Source organism: Crocodylus siamensis, chromosome 2 (genome assembly GCF_052110815.1).
Source record: "Crocodylus siamensis isolate JL-2025a chromosome 2, ASM5211081v1, whole genome shotgun sequence".
Lineage (NCBI taxonomy): Eukaryota > Metazoa > Chordata > Crocodylia > Crocodylidae > Crocodylus > Crocodylus siamensis.
In genome coordinates, this window is record NC_143396.1 from 111,916,860 (window position 1) to 111,939,289 (window position 22,430).

Consider the following 22,430-nt stretch of genomic DNA (forward strand, 5'->3'; position numbering starts at 1 on the left):
GATAGCAAATGCCATTTAGAAGTTAAGCAGTTTATCCAAAGAAGGAGAAAGCAAATAATTATTTCCTAAACAATTTTTCAATGAATTTTAGATCATGCCCTAAAGCACAGCAGAGATGTAATAGTTTAAAATGCTCCTATAGCATCTGGCAAGTTTAGGTGTACTTAGTAGAACCAAAATAAATTAGACAGTAACTTACAAGATCTTTTTATCTGATATATATACACAAATACAAATATATATACAAATACAACTATAAATATTTATATATAAAGAACATCACATGTTAAACACCAATATTCTCAAAATGTTTAAAATCACAGATAATTTAGTTTCCAATCCATTTTTGGCAAAGACAGGCAGAATGGTGATAATAAGAAAAAGGGTGACCTCCTTTATTACTTTCTGGTGCTTTTGCATTAATGTGTAACTCAAAAAAATCCTGAAAAATGGAATGTATTAGCCACCATCTGCCACAATTGGTATACATAACTCCTATGCTCCTGTTTATCTTTTGGGTCTAGTATACAGCATACATCGAGCATGTCATGTTATGGTGAGTGTGATTCCTCGAGGAACAGTGTCATCTGGAATGGACCAGTGCAGATCTAATCTGAGAACTGATAAATTATAACACATTTCCTGAAATCCCTGATCCTCCTTCTGTGCTAAGAAGAAACTCACCAGAGTAGACATACTCTGGGCCTAAGTGTTCGCACAAAGTCTGATTTTAAGTTTAGAAGAAATATGCAAACTCAAATGACCAGTTGTGCCATTTATCCCCATAGGGTCTGGATTTGTTTACAATTACTGACGTCCACACAAATTAGTATACAATTGCATGCTTGGTTTTGAAAACTACATCTGGTATTTCAGATGTAGCTGCTACCTCAATTTCACAGTAACAAGATTTCTAATTTTACTTGCTACCAAGATTTCAGTGTAAATACGGATGCCACAACCTTTTGGGGGTGGCAATGCAAAGTAATGCAGCTTGGTTAGAAGGCAGTTGTGCCTTGGTTTGTTGCCTTGTGATTTGGCTCCCGTTGAATTGTCACCACTGCCAAACTGCCACTGATTTCCTCTGCTAATGAACTGCTGCCAACATCCTGGCTTTGTGAGCCAGATAAAACAGCCCATCAGTCTAGATCCAACCCACAAGCCGTAGGTGGCCAACCCCTGATCTAGAGCAAAGAATTCAACTCTTTGCTGCATTTAAATATCCATTAAGTCTCCAGGTACTGCAAGAAAAATCAGTGGTTTGGACTGCACGAGGAATACAGGACAATGCTTTTTATATGCCTTTGAGTTCTTTACAATAAACTAATTGCAATTGAAGAAATTGTTAATTGAAAGTCTGTTCAGATTTTATTTCAAAGTATTTATGTATTTAGAGAACTATTTTAATAGATAATAAACATAGAGGGGCATGCTTTTTTCAAATTTAATTTCATCCAACTCTCAGGCTTTGAAAAAGACTTTTGTTTTTGATCACTGAGTTTATAAAATCAGTCATAAGTTGATCATAATTATTTCTGATAGCAAAAGAATAAACCTAACAGAGAGGAAAAATTATTACTTCCTCTTCTCCTGCTACATGTTTTAAACTTAATGATACCATAGGTGAAATTATACATTATCATACTGAACCCAGAAAAGCACCATGGATTTTTAAAATGCTGTAATAAAATAAGATAGTATTCTTGGATAGAAAATATTGGGCACATGGAAGAACTTATTAATGCCCAGCAATGCATTAAAGAATGCAATTATACCCTATATACAGGATTCAGTTACTCATGGTTTGTCAGGTGTGAAGAAGGGACATGGAATGAAATATTTCCAAGGCTGCCATAAAAAAACCTATTGTTTAAGATAGTAACATATTTACTATACAATCTTGTGACAGATACATGGAGTAAAAAATACAAGGACCTAATAAAGGATAGGAGGTTGCTGTGTTAATGCAAGGAGGTCAGTAATGGGAAGTTAATGCAATTTCACCTACTCTTGCCCCTTCTCTGTCATTATGCTAGGACTAGATGACCATTTTAAATGAGCTGTTCCATGAACATTAATCTGAGATCTACTTATTAAAATCTTTTAGCCAGTTTTAGTAACTTACATTTGTACAGTTGATTGCAAGTTCTTAGGAAGGCAGTACTGATGCAGAACCATTTAAAAAAAAGTCAGGTGTAGGCATTTACTAAAAAAACTAAAAATCACAATAAATATGAAAACCAAGCAAAAATCCCCAAATTACTATTAGATATGCACATAGACCACAAACTCTGTGTGAATGCCAAGCTGAGTCAAATGTTCAGAGAAAAGATTATTTGTGGAAACAATGCTTGATGTACATATATATCAAAGATAAATTAAAACCAGGCATGGAAACTCATTACTGGAAAAAAAGCTTTGCCTAAAACCAAAAACGTTTTAGGTCTCATTTCTGCCTTGAGATTTATACTTAGCACTTTTGTGCACAAAAATCCAGAGCTGTGAATGCAAACATAGATTGTATATGCAAATCAGGCAGTTAGCTGATCTGAGCATGCACATTTGGGATTATTGCAAAATAACAGGTGAAAATGTAATGGTCTTTCAATCAACATCATCACCACCACACACGCGCACACACACAAACACCATAAAAGAACAACATTTGCTGCATTTGATTTTTCCTATATTAATTTTATTTTGCATAGTGCCTTCAACTTGATATATTATATATAGTCAAATGTCTACTGCTACAAAGGTAGCTTTTGGTTTATAAGACTTACCCATAATATATACCTCATTTACTCGATTAGAAGACAAGTATTTTTTTACCCCACTTAACATGGGGGAAAAAAGCCCCTCGCCTTGCAATCTAGCACAAAGCAGTACCGGGAGGTCAGGCAGCAGCTGCTGCTGCTACTCTGGCCCCACCCAACCCAGGGCTGGGGATGGAGCTGCAACCAGAGCCGTAGCTGCCACTGGCTTCTCTGCTACCTCTGAATGCCCTGCCACTCCTCCCTTGGCAGGAGACTGGAAACTGGCAGTCCCCCATCTCTTGCCCCCCACCCACGTCTTGCTCTTGGCTCCCCCTCTGCAGCACTCTTTTGCTCTATGCTGGCAGGCTTTGTCCCTTCTGCAGCCTGGGGCACAGAGCATGGCTCCAGCTGTTCCCATAGCAGTGGCACAGAGCTGGCACTGTTGCTCCAGCCCAGCCCCATAGCAGCAGTGCTGGCTTCACACCACTGTCATGGGACCAAGCAGGAGCCATGTTCTATCCCCAGCCTGCACCAGAGGTGGGGCCTGCCAGCACAGAGCAAAGGAAAGGTTGGGGTGTAGGGGCAGGCAGGGGGCAGAGACTTTTGAGAATGGGGAGAGAAGAGATGGGAGGGGGAAAGGGGACTCCTGAGGCTGGGGGGGGCAGGCACAATGGAGCATAAATTGGGGGGGATGGGCAGCACGGTGAAAGCTGCCTGCCCCATTACTACTTCCTCTGCCTGCCCTACCATGTGCCCCCCCCACTGCCTGCCCCATTACTGTGCCTCTCATCACCTCTCCCTACACTATCTGCAGTGAGGAGGGAATTAATTTAATATGATCCTCTAATAATTAGATTCCATATATGGAAAAATATATTTTTTTTCCTTATGTAGAATCTGATTATCGCGGGGGGATCATTTAGATTCAAGGTCATCTTGGATTTGGGTAAATAGGGGTTTTTGTGACAAATCCTGTTGCCCATAGTCATGAAAAGTTGAAAAGTGAACATAATTCAGCTTTTGATTCATTTCCTATGTAAATCTCCTGTTTAGCTAAGACTTTCAAGTAAAAAGAATTAATACTTATACAATGGGTCATATTTTCAATATTTTTGGCTAGTGTTTAAATCTCATGTTTTTGATTTGGGTGAGGTAACAAAATCATGGGTGATGAACTATAAATTAATTTAGTCTCTTTCTTGCTTGGAAAAAACAAAATAAAGAAATAAATCCAAATTCTCAACACAAATTGCTTCCCAAATTCATACCCATCAGTTTCTACAATATTTTTCCTGGATAATTTTCTAATGGAATCAATGATGTGTTTGTTCCATTATTAGAAAACAGGATGTTGGAAAACTGCATGTCTCGTGAGGATGGAAATGATTAAAAAACAACCTATTTTCTATTGCTAATCAAAGGCAGAGTAGTTATTTTAGAGAAGCTGTTTATGTTAGTGCTGCAACTGTTGCCTTCCTTCAGAGCTTCACTTAGCAGAAATACATCTCTGGGGTTGTGCTGAAAAGGCTGAGCTGTGTAGCAGGCCTAATAAGGAGAAAATCTAATACAAATGAAACAAGGGAAGAAAACTGTATTATAAAATAAGGTTCCTTACAAGGATAAAACATCAGCATTTTTATATGTAATACTGGACACACAGTGTGCTAGTTCAGACATTAACTATGCATTATGTTAATTTCTGAATGTAAGAAAAAACAGGTTTTAAGTATATTTTGTTTAAAGAGATTTAAAAAAAAGCAAGCAAGCCTTTTCCTTAATTCCGATCTGAGATGCTGATAAAAGTTGAGGTTTATATACGTAAGAGTTTTTATTACACCATTTGAAAAACCTTCTCAGCTGTATAAAACCTTTTCTAACATTTTGCTTATATTAACATTTGGCTGATTAAAAGTAAAAATGGATCAATTATAGGTGTGATAACTTATGAAGAATGATTAGTAGCCTTGGGAATTCTTCTCTTAGAAAGACATTAACACTCATGACATTTGATGAAACGAAAGAATTGAGTATCTTTTTTTTCCCTGTATTTTTACTTCACATACATATGTTTTCCCCAGGGAACTCTAGGATGGCTTGTGTGAACTAGTATAGGACTTAATTAAAGGCAGTAGGAAAAAGTGGACCAGACTGTGAAAAAGCCTTTTTCCCCAGCTAAATCATGTCACGAATAATTTAGCACAGGAAACCAGTCAGTACTATTGGGAATTCTTAATCATTAACACAGCATGCTGTAAAAGCAAACGAGTAACCAAAGGTCTCTTCCGACCTATGCAGTTTTCACTGCTCTGAAATTCACAAGATAGTTACAGGTCTAGAGCTTTAAACCTGTCCAACAACAGACCAGAAATTCCTCTAGAGCTTATTAGTGTATGCTCTACTGATCTATTTTGTGCATGCTCATAGTTGTGGATGACATTTTAGATAAGTCTAAATAAAAATATATCCCTCAAATGAGGATGAGCATGTGTTTGAGAAAACATGTGGCATGAACTCTCTTTGTTCCAACATGTGGCATGAACTCTCTTTGTTCCTTCCACAAATATTGTCTTTAGACTAACAAGTAAAAGTTGTCTGAGACTGGCCAATAGTTTAGATTATATCAGAAAACCAGGACTGTACAGCTGTTTCTTCCCTAAGATCTGGCATCTTTTTCTGTTTCAACTCAAGCATTTTCTTTGAAAACTATATTTATTTGATTTAAAATATTATCAATGAGTCAGAAGTTCCAATAACTATCGAAAAACACATAACCTCAAACAAAAGAAAAAGCAGGAGGTACATTTACTACTGGGCACAATGGCAGTGTTACCAACTCTTGCATCTTTAGCATGAGTCTTACAATATGTCCTCTCAACTCTCCCCACAACTCCTCCATTCCTGGGATCATGCAACTTAAGTCAACTTTCACATAAAAACACTCTTTGCAAGCCAAAAATCGCAACCACCAACACTTAGATCTGGCTTTCAAGCATAAACTAAGAATATACAATATTAAAAGCAAAACAGAAATTATAAAGCTACATTCCAGAGTCTGTGTAGTCAAGCCTGGGGGTGATAAGTAGAGTTTTATGGCCAAGAGAGAAAAATTCTCATTAACACTTGTTGTGCTTGTCACTAACTTGAAGGAGACAGATTTCCTCCAAGGTTCTTTAATTACTCACAGTATTTTGTCCAATAAAATAAGAAAACAAACTCACATGCATATGAGCTGTCAAGTCTTGTGTAGGAAAGGAAGGGGCCTGTAATTATCCTGTAAAATTCAGTAAAGGCAAAGGAAAGCATGTAAACACCTAAAAACACCATAATACATTATTATAATTATTTTAATAACTATTGTTACATCAATAGTGAGGTGCATCCCCTTCAGAAAGCCTCAAGCATTGCTAGTCAGCTGATCCTATCAGTATCTGAAGAAAACCAGGATTTTTGCAGCTTTTCTAGAGGCAGCTGGGAGAATGGATGTGGTCTCACTGCTTATGATTTTTACGACAGGAAGGAGACTCTGGATGTATCTTCATCCCTTGTGGGGCCTGACTCAAAGCTGAGGGAGTGAATGGGCAGAGGCTCCTCTTTTTACATAAACTCTATTAATGCAGGTCATGCCACTGTCACTCACTCTATCAGGTCTTCTGCTTGGGTGTTAAAGGACTTAGAAACATGCATCCAGGGGAAGTGGGACCTCAACTCATTCTAAACGTCTTCCAAGCTATCAGCTCTTTTGTGGGATGCCTGTCACCCTTCTCTCTAAGCAGGAGCACAACCAAGGAGTGGAATGGGGCTCTTTCACCACTGTCCAAGTAATAGGTCTGGGGTCATTCATTTGTGAATTCAGTGCTGATGATGTTCCTTGTTTCAGTTGTATATCAGCTGAATCCCAGAGTTTCCCAGAGTACTTTGCAGACTACAGATCAGGGCCTAGATCTAATAAGACACAGATACCTAAAAGTTATATGCTGCAATTTCTGATGTGTAGGTACCTGATCCCAGGAAATGAATCCAGAATTAAAGTTGAGCTGAGGCTTCCTAGAGAGTGCATACATAAAGTTATGTCTCCAAATAGGATCCAAAACAGCCAGCAGGCTGAGCAGGGAGCTACCTAAATCCAGCATGCAACTTCTAGAGCTCGCTAGTAGGAAATATTGAGGATTAGGGTGGTTCTCCAATTCTGGACCCCTCTCGGGCTTAACTGCCTTAATTCAGGCTTGGAAACACAACCTTCTCCTGACATGGCATCCAGGGTTGAAACATCTCTTGAAGGTAGATGTATCTACACATACCTCTAAGAAAGACGCAACTGTTTTCTTTTAATATGTGGCTGGATAAACAGATGACAATATTTACCATTTAATGAAACCTCCAGTGCTTAGAGCACCCCTCCAGGATGAGAGAGGACCAAATTCAGTTCCTTCTGCAGCCTGAGTGGATTCAAACTTACAACTCCAACCTCCAAGGGAACAGTTTTAACCCCAAATCTCCCGCTTACTGAGGAGCAGTCTGGATGTGTAATAGTGAGAACTGTTAAACAGATCCACAAATCTTATTCTGAAATCACTTATCCATTTATACATCCATGCAACTTCATTAACTTTGGTGGTTAATCCACACATAGAGTGGTGTGAGAACAGGCTATATCTGTGGAGTTTACTCACAGTGACATTTTTGTTGATCAAAGATGCTTCTTCCTAAATGCCTTTGCCCTTGGATGAGGCATCAGTTCTCTTAATAGGCGCCTCAGGAGTGTTCTGGGTGGTCAGGCTTCCACACTTCTTTGCCAAAACTTATTCATTCTGATCTCATTTGACCAGGAAGGAGATGATAGGAGTGATGCTTTATGTGTAGGAACTAGATTCCCTGGGGAATTTGGAGTGCCTTCATTTGTTTATGTTGTCATCAAGCTCTGACACTTAATACATATGTGAGCAAATGAGACTGCTGCGCTCACTTGAAAGTATTTCTCTCAAGTTTATGGAATGGATAAGTTTAGAAAAGTTGGAGAAAGCAGAGATTCCCTTTTCGCTCCTTGGATCCATCCAAATGGCTTCTGAAGACTCAACAGCCCTTCCCAACAGTGGAATATTGTTTCTTAGACTTTATCTTCAATTGCTATGGAAACAGACAATGGTCACAGGCAAATTGGGCAGCAGAGTTATCAGAGACTTGAGTATCCTTGCTAATGCTGCCACGTGATGCAAGGATTTCAGGCAGATATATGCAGTACTGACCAGAGCAGACCAGGTCAGAAATGTGCAAATATAAACTGAACTAGAAGCCACCACATGTAAGAATTTCATAAGCAGCCTGGAGGATCACAGGGTTATATCAGTACCTGGGTCTGTGGAGAATCCAGATTGAAGACTGAGGCTCCACAAAGGGGTCAGGACCAGGAAGTTCAAGTTATGTTCCTAGTCTCTGGGGATATCCAAGTCTATAGTTGAGGCCAGGCCAGAGGTTAGGAGCTGGGGAGTCCAGAACACATGATGGTGCAAAGGTATGGGTCCAAGGTAGGGGCAGTGTAGGAGGGAAGTGCAAGGGTCAAAGACTGGGAACAAGGTTGGAGCAAAGTTGGGATCTGCTGCAGGGTGCCATGCTTTGAGCAGCCAGCGCTCATCTGAAGAGCCTGGGCCTACATACTTAGCCCACCCAGTACTGCAGCCAATCACCTTAGTGTTGCTCTGGATTCAGTGGCTCTGTTGAGATGGCAAACTGCCTTCTAGCAGTACAACCCTGCTACCCAAGGCACAGGGTATATTTTTCCTAAGTTTCTGGAAGCTCCAATGCTTCTAGCAACAAAATGTATCTGGAATGCATTGCTAAAGCCTTTCTGATTCTGCTATGAAAAAGGTATGATTTGGGTAACAAAGGTACCATATTAATCAAAAAATAGTTCTCTGAGCTGTTGCATTACTATGACATAGCTTCATTACTCTCTGTTGGTCCGGAACACTTCTCCAGTTCAACCTGGGATGTTTTGTAATTTGGAAGGACACACAAAATGAAGAAAGGTTTGGAGATTTGTTGTGAGAATTTGTATTTTGTAAGCACTGGGACAAATGTGAAGAAAAACATTAACTGATGTGATGATGAACATAACTAGTAGTCAATATAGATCAGGATCTATCCACAATTAGCTGACATACTACTGAACAAGAGCTGGCCTGGTCTACATCTGATCGTTTACCTGTACTCAGCATTGTGTCAGTTAATGTGCTTATTCACAACAATATACAGCCACTGCCAACTACCGTAATCCAGACAAACTCAAATACAGCTAAAATCAAAGGATTTGAGGTCAATGAAAATTGAATGTTTTTAACTTGACCTGGAGTCTAGAGGTGGATCTATACTGCATCCCCAGCACTCTTAGGGCAGAATGCTCCCCTACAGACTGTATATATTCTCTCTTATTCAGAGGCACCAAACCCAGAGATCTGGCACTGAAGCCAATCCAGGAGTCACTTTTGAGGCCTCTGCCTCCATCAGGCCTGAGAGCATCTGCAAGGGTATCCCTGGAGTTTTGCTGCTGCACTTCTGGGCTTGCCATGCATGAGTGGGGTGCATCATTCCCAAACAGCACTGGAAACAGTCTAGACTTACCCTGGGTAAAAGCAGTAACAATTTTCCAGAGCAGGCTGTTATTTCATGCGGTTAAGTGAGCTTGCACAGAGGGTGGAACCAGTGGGGAATACCAGTGTGAATACCAGTGGAGCAAGGACTACAAGGTTTTACTCTATAATTATGTTACAAGATTGAAATATAATACAAATTTAGTGCTGTGGCACAGCAGAGGCTAACTAATGATTATAGTAGGATCCATATTTAATCTTCAATGTACAACCATCCTTTCTTTATTTTAAGCCTGGTTAGAATGTGTGATGGGTGACATGAAGTGGAGAGATAAAAGGCTTCTCATCCATCATTTAGGCTGAGAAAAGAGGAAATGAGTCATTTACTTTTAAAACAGAGTGTGTAAACTCCAACAGCATTTGTACAAAGCCCAGGATTGTCCAAACTATACAGATGATGCAGTAAAAGATATCCCTAAAATACTGCTTGCTTCTTACAGGATTGTCCCAGACTGGGAAGTGTTATACATCTAGAAACAATTTGATTAATAAAATGTCGATAAATTAATTCATTTGTGTACTCAATGAACAAATATTAATTCACTAGTACAAAGTAATTAAAATGATTCCTTTTTTGGGGACTAACTCTAATATAATAAAAACCTTTGTCTGCTTGTCTATCTGTACATAATGCTTTATTCATACTCTGATTGGGTGTCCTGGCAGCCAATCACAATGCTCACTGAAACAACCAATCAGAGTGCCCCAAGAGCGTTCCGGACAGGTCGCAGCAGCACGATGGAACATTGTCATGATGGCAGGTATGGAGGGCATGATTCCCCCCTGGTCCTGCTCCCTGGAGACGGTGGCGTCACAGGGTGCTAGCTGAGGGGCAAACTTTCCCCACCTCCCCTGCTCCTAGGCGGTGGTAGCTGTGCGGGGTGGTGGGTGGCGGCGCTCTGTTCCTGCCCCCCCCCCCGGTCATTCCCAACAGGCAATCAGCTAATACTTTATAAGCCACTATTGCTACGACAATAAAAATGAGGATGGAAAAAGGTCAAGTGTTGACCTCAGTTGTTTACAAACTACATTGCATTGTCTGGGGTGAAAACAGTATCTATTTGAAAGAAAGGAGTTTGTATTGATTTGGACATTTTTGCAGTATGAAGTAGGCTTCATTTTTAGTCAGCCTATTCTACATTTTAAAGATTTTTTCACCCTTTGCCAACCAACGATGAGTTTATTTAGCAACAGTTATCTAAGCAGCATTCAATCATTCTACATTTGGTTTGTTTTAAAGTAAACTAATCTCGGCCTTTACAGTAAACATGACTTTGAACAGATATTTCAGGATTAAAGTGGCATATAAAATCAGTAGATATATTGTTCTGGTTTCTTTTAAATGACATAATCACAGAGTGGAATTTCTGCCAAAAAGTTGATAACTAGCTACCTCAAAATGAAAGCGGAGACAGGCACCATGCTAATCACAGTACACACCTCTTGCTGGAAACTAATCTTTTTTGTGAGCCACAAAAACATGGATCAGACCAAGGCAAACTAAAAAGCTAGTTCAAAGTCCACATAGAACATATTCAACAGTCCTTTGTAAAGCACATTAGGCTACTTTGTTTCAAGTCAACCACAACAGTGGCACAAAACATAGTATTAACATACAGTCTAATTCATGGCTCAGCTCTGCCCCTTTGTGCTACTCTGCTAGTGTAGAAGAGTCATCAATTCACTGTCTCTCACACTTACAATCTCTCTGACTTAGGGGGGTTCCTCTGATATTACAGAGTAGCTAGAAAGAATCTAAGTTAATTGTTCCTCCCTGCAGCTCTGATAATAGGTAGTAAGCTGAAGGTGGTATATGAGTCTAGATTGCTGCTTAACGTGATCTGTTCTTGGCCGCATGTTGAATTTTCTTAGTTGTTGCAGTTTATTGCAGCTTAAAGGAAACAAGAGGCTATTCTTAATTGTACTGAGGGCCTAGCCAGCCAACCCAAGAATCCAGGATGCACAAAAATGGCCTACTGAAATGTTAAGATAATGAAAGCATGGAGGATGGTTATATTCCCAATGGCTTGATTTTATAAGGATACCTGGGAATTCAGCCAGACTCTTTGTATTGTAGTTCTGAACAATAAATGGTGCAGTCATTTTCAATATTAAAGCATCCACTGGTAATCTGCTACCAGTCTGCTACTAGGTTGCTCATGCCAGTCTTACCGACACTGTGGGTCAAATGAGAGGGATGCATGAAACTACGTGTTATCAACATACCAAGAAACCTTGAGGCATCTCTCAAAATCAACCATCAAATAGCACCATTATATACACTGAGTTATAAGGTGGCAAAATGGAGGAGCAGCCACGTGTTAAATGACTACTTGGGAACGATGCCCTGAGTGGTGCAATGGGACTCTCCCTCCATTGATCTCTTCCAAGTCAACCTGTCTGTCAGTTTTTACTATTCCACATGTTACATAATACACATAATTTAAATCATCCTATCGATCCTACATCCTATATATATAGGTCCTATACCAATCATCATAAAATAAGCAATGTGATGTCCAGAAGTTCAGCTGTGTGGCTTACAATCAGTGAGAACTGCACAACTAAAATTTCGTTGAGTCCTTTAAAAAAGTATGAATGACTATATGTGCATTAAGTATCCTTTGCTTTCAGTGCTTTGGGCAACAGATTTTGCTCTCAGTTATGGGGTGGTTCTTCACTTAATACCCAAAACTGAGGTCCCCCTCTCTCACCATCATCTCTTTTAGAATCACCCAATAGCCCCTGCCATTTTACCATCATTCAGTGTTTCATGACATCTAGTCCATCACTATTGATGCCTTTGTGTTTGCTCAGAGCTGTTTCCTGTCTCCTCTTCCACTGGTATGTTGTTGATTCTGCTCATGCTTCATTCAAACTGTCCTATTAGCTTTTATCTCAGGTTCACCCTCAGCACCTGATTTCTCCATTTGTACTTTTGGACTGTGAAACATTTTTGTCTGTAATCCTATAACTAGGATGACTTCTTTCATTACAAATTTGTTCTCCCATTTTTCTATTCTGCCAGTAGCAAAACAACTCTATTTCACATTAATGCAGGAGTGTCAAACTCACCTGGAGTCCAGGCTGGATCCAGCCTGAAGGAGCTCTTCGTGGGTGGGATCTGGTCTGGGGTATGAGGTGGGGCAGCCAAAATGATGTCAATGAGGCAAGTATCAAGCAGCTGATCACCATGGCAGAGGCACGCAGCATGATGAAGAGGCTCCCTCCGGGCACACTCCCAAATCTGTTAGTCCACTGATAGCCCAGCAGGCCAGCAGTGGCTCTCCAGGCTGGATCTGGCGTCTAGGCTAGACTGTTTGACACCCTTGCCTTAATGGAATATCAAGGCCACAATCCCAGCTGTCATTACTCCTCAAACTCTCTTCTCCTGACTGCAGCTTGCTTTGCATAGACATTGACCAATTTCTTTATCAGCAAAATGACAAAAGGCAACATAAGTTTCCCCCTTTTCTCTCATGAACTTCTTTACACACTGTCTTTTCTCCCTTACTCCTTGCCTTAGTCTGTCACTGTCCTCTAGCTTTTATCTTTCACAATACATGCATTCTTTACTTACTCCTGTCTTAAAAAAAAGACAGCCATACAAACACCCCTGAGTATACCAGCTTCTTTAACTACTGCCACCACTGCTTTACATGTCTAAGTTTACTGAATGTCCTGTTCACAATCATTGGCTTTCTTTTTCCCCAGTTCTATTTGAGGGTTTTTCCAAGTCATCTTACATCCCTTGCAATCCATTAAAACTGCTCTTGTAAAACTTTTCAATGACTCCTTCCACAGACAAAGCTCAGAGCTAGTAACTCTATTCTTATCTTCCTTTCCCTTCAGAACGCTCTATCATGGTCTTCTTGAAATCTTGTTCTCCCTTCGGTTCCATAACTTTTTCTCCTGGTTTTCCTCCCTCCCCTCTGTCACTTCAGACAATTCCTCTTATCTCTCCTTCCAATCTTTAGGGATCTCACAGGCTTGGTCTTTGTTCCCTTTGGGCAAGCTCATGCATAAAACTAAATTCAAATTTTGACAATTCAAAGATGTATTTCTTTGACCTAACCTGCTTTCCCTCTGTTCAAGCTTCCCTCTGTTCAGCTATAACATGGCCTCCCCATCAGTCTCAGCTCAGCACTGCCAAAGAAGAATTCTTAATTTGCCAAAACTCTTCCTTCCCTTTTTCAGTCGCAGTGGAGACAACTACATCTTCTGGTCATTCAGTTCCACAACCTATCTTCAATTCAGACATCTTTTGGGAACCTCACTTTCAGGCTCTAAATCTTACAAATTATTATGGCATAACACCTCCATGACACTGGTTTTCTTATATAACCATCTACAGAGAAGAACTCTAAGCACCTTAGGTCTTGATTTTTGCAACATTTTTTTCTTTGGTGTTGACAAATGCAGTCTAGCTCTGAATGTGTTCATTCAGAATGCTGTTGCAAAGATCTTTTTCACGGCCTGTCATTTTCACCCTGGCACCCCTCTTTATGAATCTTTCCCTTGGACCCCACTTCCACTGTATCAAACATAACCAGATTGTCTTCATTCTCAAGGCCTTTTGTGGCTCATCTTCAGCCCTTATGTTATCTCTCATGCACTACTGAAATGTTGATATCCATCTCTGACTTGATGATAGCCTCCATCATCCATTAGATGTTAGATTTTTAAACAACCTTATCTGTGTTTTTTTTCTATGTTGCTCTTCACATTTGGGACTAGCTCTCCAAAAATAGCCACAAAGCTACATTGTTTCCCTTCAAATCCCTTCTTAAAACTCTTAAAACATGATGTCTACCAGAACTTGTTAACATTTATGTAGTTGAGGCACTGATATTATGCCAATTCTGCTGACTAGTACTCATTATTTCTTTATATCACACCATACTGCCTGCTTGTCTCTGGTCCATATGTATACTATGGCAAGGATCATCTTCCAGTTCTGTGTTTGTACAGCAGCTCCCACAAAGGAGGTTTAATTCAGTACTTAAAGTTATAAATAAATGGTGTAAATATGACAGGAACTTGGCCATGTGAGGTACATTTCTCAGAACACAATACTTCTGCTAGAGTTTGAAGGCTGGAGCAGATGAGGAATAGTTTGAACTTGGCGATATTTCAAAACTGAGGACAATGTCTTATTTCTGAAGGAGTAAATTTAGTTTTGAGACTATTAAGGTTAAATCAGTTTGGGTGTTTAGAGATGTGCTCTGGGAGGCGGGATGCTTTAATTAGCACAGTTCTGAAAGTCGTGCTAATTAAAGTGCCTAGAGTGTCACGTGTATCAGTGTCCCTGTGCTGAAAAATTGAGGCAGGAGAAAATTGTTGAACAAGCTTTTGTTTAAAGTGCCCTGTTGCCATTTTTCAGAGTAGGGATGCTGATTCTTGTGATCCTGGAGTCTTCTGGAACATGTCAGGGCAGCCTCCCTGCATGTATATAGGAGCCTTTTGAAACTACCTGGCAGCTTATCATAGAATCATACAAGGTTGGAAGGGAACTTCGGAAGTCATCTAGTCCAACCCCCTGCTCAAAGCAGGACCATCCTCAACTATATCGTCCCACTCAAGGCTTTCTCTAGCTGGGCCTTAAAAACCTCCAAACTTCTAGTCATCACAAGTCATCTATAAAAATCAAGCAGCTTAAGAATAAAATTAAAACATAGAAAAATATTAATGGTCATTACTAACATGCAGTGAAAACTAACTTTGGAGAATACGGTTTGGCAAACAGAGCACAGGAAATGCAGAAGAGAACATATCTGTCAGATTCCTTAATTTCAATCAAAATAGAATGGCACTGCTGTATTTGTATCTATAATACACTTTGTATTGTGGTATCTGAAGCTAAGAACAATCTAATATTTCATATTTTTCCTAATTTTCAGTTAACTGCTGAGTAGAAAGCAAATCAAGCTGAACTGGCAGCTGTCCCTGCTCCTTCATTGTATTGTCATGTTTGTTTTCATGTAAATACTGTGACACTGTGAGAAAGACAGATAACTCAGCTTCCATGGTCTGCATTTCACTCCATCCCTTTTACTATGTGCAGAAGCAGGGTCCCCACAGTCTCAAAGGATCTCATGGTAAGGGCTTTTTAAAACATATGCTCTTTATCCCAGACAATGGATGACAGCCAAGGTTTAATTTCAAGCATATTGTTCAAACCCAAGGATATCTATAAAATACAGAGAAACTTGTCTTAACTGAACTAATAAAACCTGGTAGCTTAATAAAGGTGGCCTGCTAATAAAACTAAAGCAGACAAATGGGCATATGGGATATAAGTCAGTATGTGCCTATCTAGTGTGGTGGTAGTGGTGAGTCCCCGGTATACCCTACCCATGCAATCCTGACTGCATATCCAAACCTGGGACGATGCTGGTGAAAAGCTCAAGGGTATCCCTCTCTAGCCACTTGTGAGATCTTGGTTTCCAGCATAGTTCAGAAGAGCTACTGGGGATGATTCTGCCAGCATATTTCCCGGGCTGGGGCAGGCAAGTAGAAATGGGTAGGTGGGCCTGTCCTGACAGAGTATACACACCCTGTATGTATAAAAAGAAGACATTTTACATAAACTCAGTAACAGAACAATAGATGATTTGGGTATGACAATGACAATTAAATAAAACTCTTAGAGGAATTCTTTTTAGCTTCTCTTAATCACGGCTTGAGATCAAATGCATTCCTTTCACATTGGCCTGGATGCAGTTTGGCAGAGTTCTTGCTGTTGCTAAGACTGCTAAAGGTTTGGCTTAGATTTATAAGTATATCAGGAATACTGAATTACAGGCAATTTTGTAACTTAAATGGGCTTCGGGCCTATTTCTAGGCTGGATACTGCCATCTGCATTTTTTGCTACCAGGCACTGCTTAAAATGAATTTCTTATGTCATAATTATTTTATATATACACATGTGCAGTCATATTTTTCTCTGGAAACATCCAGCTTTGGCTGAGTAGGCACCAATATGCTATCATTTGTCTCTTTTGTGTTTGTGCTGACCAACAACTGAAAATTTAGAGGACAATTTTCAAATTAGTGTTCTGTTAATTGTCCTCCACTGGTTCTGTTTCTTGGGTTGTTAGGGTCTGATGTTAAATTATTCTCTTTTGTGTCTGACAAGTCAAGCTACATTCATTATGCATTTCTTACTCTTGGGAGCGTCTTTTGTCGCAATGCTAACAAGCTCAATGTTCTTAACTTTCTGGCCACAATAAAACCCTCTGGTAATGATCCATATCTTTTCTTGATAGTTGAAAAAGTTTTTTTTTCTAAATGTGTGGAAGTTAGTTTCTTTTTTATATTGTACAATATTAATATAAATTACCCTGAAGTTATTCCATGTCAAACATGTTTGCTTAAGCATATGCAATCTGGGAAGAAACTTGTTCAGCCAGGGATTATAGTTTCAACAACTGAGTGGTCTTAATATTTAAATACTAGTTAACAACAGAAATCCTTTTACAACTGTATCACTTGTTTTAAGCTAAAAGCAGTCACCAGCCCCTGGCAAATGTTAGGCAACCTGTATGCAGTGAGCAGGCAGTCACAAGCCAGTTCCACAGGATGACAAAGAAAACCAAACATCACCATTATCATAGGGCTTAACTGAACAGTCATCACTCAGGGTAATATCCTTTCACCCTTACTCACAGTGATTAGAATTTCATAACCCTACTAAAATTAGTGTGACTATTTGGGGAGTCTAACTTAGTGAATAATTTATTTAATGAATTTCATACAGTTTGAAAGTAATTAGAGAATCATTTTAACCTATTTCAACCAGTTCTCTTTAGCCCCCCTTTAGGGGAATTGTCAACAAAAGCAGCTGAAATGCTTTCTTATCAATCCAGAACAGGACAAAACGGGGAAGTTGCCACTGTTAGTTCACTGTATTCCACAATATTTATGGACAAAGTGATATTTCTATTTGCTAGTATACACCTATTAGTAGAACTGAAGTTCATTTTTATATGAAATACTTCAAAATGGTGGCAGGAGAATACAATTAAAAAAAAAAAAAGACTCTTTTTGAGATGAACCCTTCTGGCTTCTCTGCAATAATCCTGTCTATTCTTTATTGGTTCACCACATTGTTTTCTTTTTTACTTTTATCAGGCAAGAGGTGTTTAGATGACAAACAAATCTACTTGAAAATAATCTTGTTTGGTCAAACGTTATTGTCTGGGAGTGCCTATATAAATGTTGTTTCCGAAACCATCAATTCCTCATAATGGATAGAATTAAAAAAATGCAGATTATTAAGTTTACCTAGCAAAGGCAAGGGCAGTATTAAAAAAAAAAAAATTAGGACAGGAAATGCCAAATTATTTTGTTTTCTATTAGAATTAGTAGCACTATATAAGAAAAAACTGGTATAGAAGAAACAAATGCTGAATGACTGTGGGCAAGTCACTTCATGTCTTTTGCCTCAATTTTCCTGTCATATTGGGATAAATAATTGCATTCTGTGAAGTCCACTGAGATCTACTGGTGAAATGGTAGAGAAACATGTTTGATGTTGCCTCCCATTGCTTGGAAAAACCCAGACTTTCTTGAGGCTGATTACTGGTTACATTACAACACTCCTTGATATACTTCTGGCAGTGTAAGTATGCATTTAAACTGATGTGAAGGGTTCCTTGTATATCCAAAAATCAGGGTCTTTTACAAATAATACTGGCTACTTAAGGACCAGATTTTCAGAACCTGTTTGCAATTGCAAAACAGGTACTTTCATATCTAATTGCTCTAACCTGCACCAGCAAAAACCGTAGTGTGAAGAAAGAGAAACATGTTTACATTAAGCTGGAAAACAGGCACTTGGTGACTTACTGAGACTTCGGCCCCCTCTACACCTGCAGGGAAAGGTGCGATTGAATCTAATGCATGGTCCACATAATCGTGCCTATTGCCATGCCACATACGCATGGCAGGAGGCACAATTGTGGAATCAGGAATTAGATCCAACTGCATCTTTTTGCCGATGTAGTGGGAGACTGATTCTGGGCTCCCTCTTGCATTGGCAAGAAACAGGCTCCCAGAGCTGGGAGCCCCCTTTGCTGAGGTGGCTCCCAACTGTGGGGGCCATGCACAGCTGGTACCAAGAGTCCTGCACCTGATGGGGCTCTTGGCCCTAGCTGTGCCACACATGTCCTCTCAGTGCTGGCTGCATGTGTGGGCCAAGAGGTTTCACACCCCCCCAAACCTTGGAAGTCATGGCTGCCATGATCCCTTGGGCTCAAGGATTTCATGCACCCCGATCACAGCGGCTGCTGTGATCCCGTGCCAGGGGTTTCACACTGGGCATGGTACACACCTGTGGATGGGACGACTCTGTAATATGTACAAATTAAAGCTTGATAGCAACTAGCTATGAAGTTAGTACACACTTTATAACTGATTGGCATTTTTATTGTGTGTAGTAGTCTTAAGAGAATTGCACAATTAACCAATTAATTGTGAGATAAAATGGGGATAACAATACCTGCCTTCTTTGAAAAAGACCTTTGTTAAAAGCTCATAAAAAGCATGCATGGTACCTATCCAACAATATTATTATTACAGCCATCCCAAGCATAATGGTATTTTATTTGATACAATACGGTACTACAGAGCAAGAAAGGATTGCTTTATAGGACTGTGCGAAACAGCACCATTTCGTTTTGACTTGCATTTCGACCGAACAGCATTTCGTTTTGAAACTGCTGTTCCGTTTCGTTGCGTCAAAACAGTTTTGCTGTTTCGATGCTGTTTCGACATGTCGCCCACAGGCTACAATGGCGAAGCTCAAAACAGACTATAACTTTGTCATTTCTCACCTGATTTGTATGAAGCTTGCAGGAATGGTAGCCCTTTTTGAAGGCATGAAGCCTGTCACATTTCAGGGAGATAGGTGCAGGGGTTTCGGGAAAACTGCACCTCAAAGTCTTGAAAGCAAAACTTACGTCACGTGCATGTGTTAAGCCACAGCGGGGTCAAAACTGCAGGTATGCTAGCCCCTGCTGAGGCAACAAAGCCTACTGAGTTTCAAGGAGTTGGGTGCAGGAGTTTGGGGGAAACTGCACGTCATGTTGCGGACAAGCAAAACTCGTGACATGGGTAACAGTGCGTGTTTTAAGGTGCAAGCAGGGTGAAAACTGCAGGCATGCTAACCGCTGCTGAGGCTACAAAGCCTGCCAGGTTTCAAGGAGATGGGTGCAGGGGGAGTCTGGATTCTGGGGCCCTGCACCTCTAGCTGCTGACAGGCAAAACTTGTGACATGGGTGGGTGACACTGTGTGTGTGTTAAGGTGCGCCCTCTCTTACCTTACACCAAGGCAGAAAGCGGGGCATTTCAAACAATCCTGCTTTTTATGTAGTTTTTCCATCCCTCCCCTAGAGCGCAAGGATTGGAAGGGACCTCAGGAAAGGATGACAGTCACTGGTCAGCTACACAGTCAATAATGACAGCATTCCTTCCCCACCCTTCCCCTCTCTTTCCCCTCCCTCTCCTTACTTTACTTTCTGTTTCCCTGCAGGAAAGCCCAGCTTGAACTTTGAAACGTTTCGACTTGCCTCATTTTGTTTTAAGACTGCTTCAAAGCTCTCCATTTCATTTTGATTTTGCTGTTTTGAGCTTGAAACAAGTCAAAACAGCATCAAAACAAAACTGCTGGTGAAATTTTGCACAGCCCTATTGTATATTTGTGAAAATATAATAGCCAGCTGAATAGCCTATTTTATACCAGAGGTGGGACTATATTATCATCATAGTCCATTCTATTCCTAATATCTATGAAGAAAAGTGAGAGCACTGAGTAGGCTTCTGAGTGCATTGGAAAGATATAGAAAGTACAGGAAACCCCTGTTATTCATGGGTTTGGCATTCATGGTTTCAAATATTTGTGAATGTGGAACCCACATTTTAAATACACTTTAAACTTACCGGAAGCATTAACAGAATCAACAACATAACAGTGGAAGAGGAGGCAGGGAGGAAACAGCTCCGAGCAAACACGACGGCGTCAATAGTGATGGACTAGATGTCATGAAACACTGAATAATGGTAAAATGGCAGGGGCTGATGGGTGATTCTAAGAGATGATGGTGAGAGAGGGGGACCTCAATTCTGGGTATTAAGTGAAGAACCACCCCATAACAGAGCAAAATCTGTTGCCCAAAGCACTGAAAGAAAGGATACTTAATGCACATATAGTCATTCATACTTTTTTAAAGGACTCTATGAGATTTTAGTTGTGCAGTTCTCACTGATTGTAAGCCACACAGCTGAATTTCTGGACATCACATTGCTTATTTTATGATGATTCATATAGGAACTTGATGATTTAAATTATATGTATTACATAACATCTGGAGTAGTAAAAACTGACTTGGAAGAGATTGCTTGAAGGGAGAGTCCCATCGCACCAAGTAGTCATTTAATGTGTGACTGCTCCTCCATTTTGCCACCTTCTAACTCAGTGTATATAATGGTTCTATTTGGTTGCTGATTTTGAGATGCCCCAAGGTTTCTTGTCTATTGATAACACGTAGTTTCATGCATTCCTCTCGTTTGACCCACAGTGTTGGTAAGACTGTGGCATGAACAACCTGGTTGCGGACTGGTAGCAGATTAACAGTGGATGCTTTAATACAGAATATGACTGCACCACTTGTTCAGAGTTACAATACAAAGAGTCTGTATACAACAGCCATCTTAATATTTTTAAATCATTATGGAATGAAAAAACGGTATTACTACTTACTTGGTACATTGTTTTGTGTTAACTTCTCTACACCAGTTGTGGACATGAGGATTATTCTGAACTGCTGCTGAAGCTTTTGCTAATGACATCTTGATATTTTTGGGGTGGCAACTTCATCAAGACTTCATCAAACCTAATGTCATCTAGGATACAAAAGATCTTCAGTTTATAGGTATCTGATACAAAGAACCCAATCACAAAACATGCTTTAGAAACCACTTGTCCTTGTGGCTGCTCCTGGGACTGAATATGTTTATAAATACATTTTAATGTCCTTATTATATATAAAGAATGAAAACAGATTTTGCTTTGAGAACTGGGCAAAATGAAAATAGATATGATTATCTATTCTGTTTGTGCACTTATGCTACACTTCTCACCCTCGTATCTGACCACCTGCTCTCTCCAAAATGCTCTGTTCACCCTTAAAACAACTACAGATTGATTGTATTTATTTAGATATTAGCAGGTTCTCTTAGTTTGAAAGTGCATATTTTGCTTTTTCCTTGCTCCAGGAAGAACACAGTTAGTAATACAATGTTCATTTTTAAGTCAAACAGTAACGCAAACTTCAATGAAGCAACAATAAGTGCTTAGAATATTAGTTTCATTTGTAAACTGTATCATGCCAGGAGAGCAGCCTTTTATTTGACCTTGTTTTGATTCTCCAAAGGCATTTTCTAAGTCAGAGTTTTAGTTCTAATGCGTTTACATAAACCAGCTAAATCTTGTTGTACAAAATAGACTTCTTGTCTCAAAAATCTATGAATTGTAATAATTTAAGAATACAGGAATAGTGTAAAAAGCAAAGGCAACAGTCCATCTAATCTGGCCTATTTTGCAGTTGTCACAGGAACCTCTAAGAGCTGAAACTCAGGCAGTAAGATACCTTTTGCAGGAAATCTACTCATGCACAATAGTAGACCTTGCATCACAATCCTTTTTTGCAAATTTTTTTTTATTTTTATTTTTTCATGAACCAGATATTCTGGAAAGTGTTTGTTTTGAAAATGCTGACAAATGGTGTTTCAGGAGTAAATACAGGTCCTGAGCATGGACCAGTCAAGCAGCTGATTCAAAGTTACCTATCCATCAGTTTCATTGCTGTTACTGGCAGGGACTGGGGTTCTTAGGGTTTTTTGGCTCCAAGACAGTTCTATTGTGTGGAGTACTTTGGAGCTAGAGATGCCAGGATTCCAGATTCCTTGGCCAGCTGGCTTCTCACACCAGCTCCTCAGGAGTCTGAACCTCTACTGTGATGCAATGAA